Source organism: Eimeria mitis, genomic scaffold, assembly GCF_000499745.2.
Source record: "Eimeria mitis Houghton genomic scaffold, Emh_scaff1539, whole genome shotgun sequence".
NCBI lineage: Eukaryota > Apicomplexa > Conoidasida > Eucoccidiorida > Eimeriidae > Eimeria > Eimeria mitis.
The window spans coordinates 8,185-8,528 of NW_013569697.1; positions in this window are offsets into that span (position 1 = coordinate 8,185).

The following is a 344-nucleotide window of genomic DNA, read 5'->3' on the forward strand; positions in this document are numbered from 1 at the left end:
CACCGTGGACATAAGACTATCGTTCCTCTTCTGCTGCTGCTGCTGCCCCTCCTGCTGCTCCTGCTGCTGCTGCTGCCCCTCCTGCTGCTGCTGCTGCTGCTGCTGCTGCTGCTGCTACTGCTGCTGCTGCTGCTGCTGCTGCAGGCTGTCTGAGCTGCACGAGCTGGTGCAGAGTGTGATAGCTGAGCACATCATCAGCGCTTACTTGCTGGCCGACGAGGAGACACTTCGACTCGTAAGAAAAAAGTTTTTGTCTCCTTTTGTCTCCTTTTTTTGTCTCCTTTTGTCTTCTTTTGTCTCCTTTTGTCTCCTTTTTCTGTCTCATTTTTTGTCTCCTTTTTCTG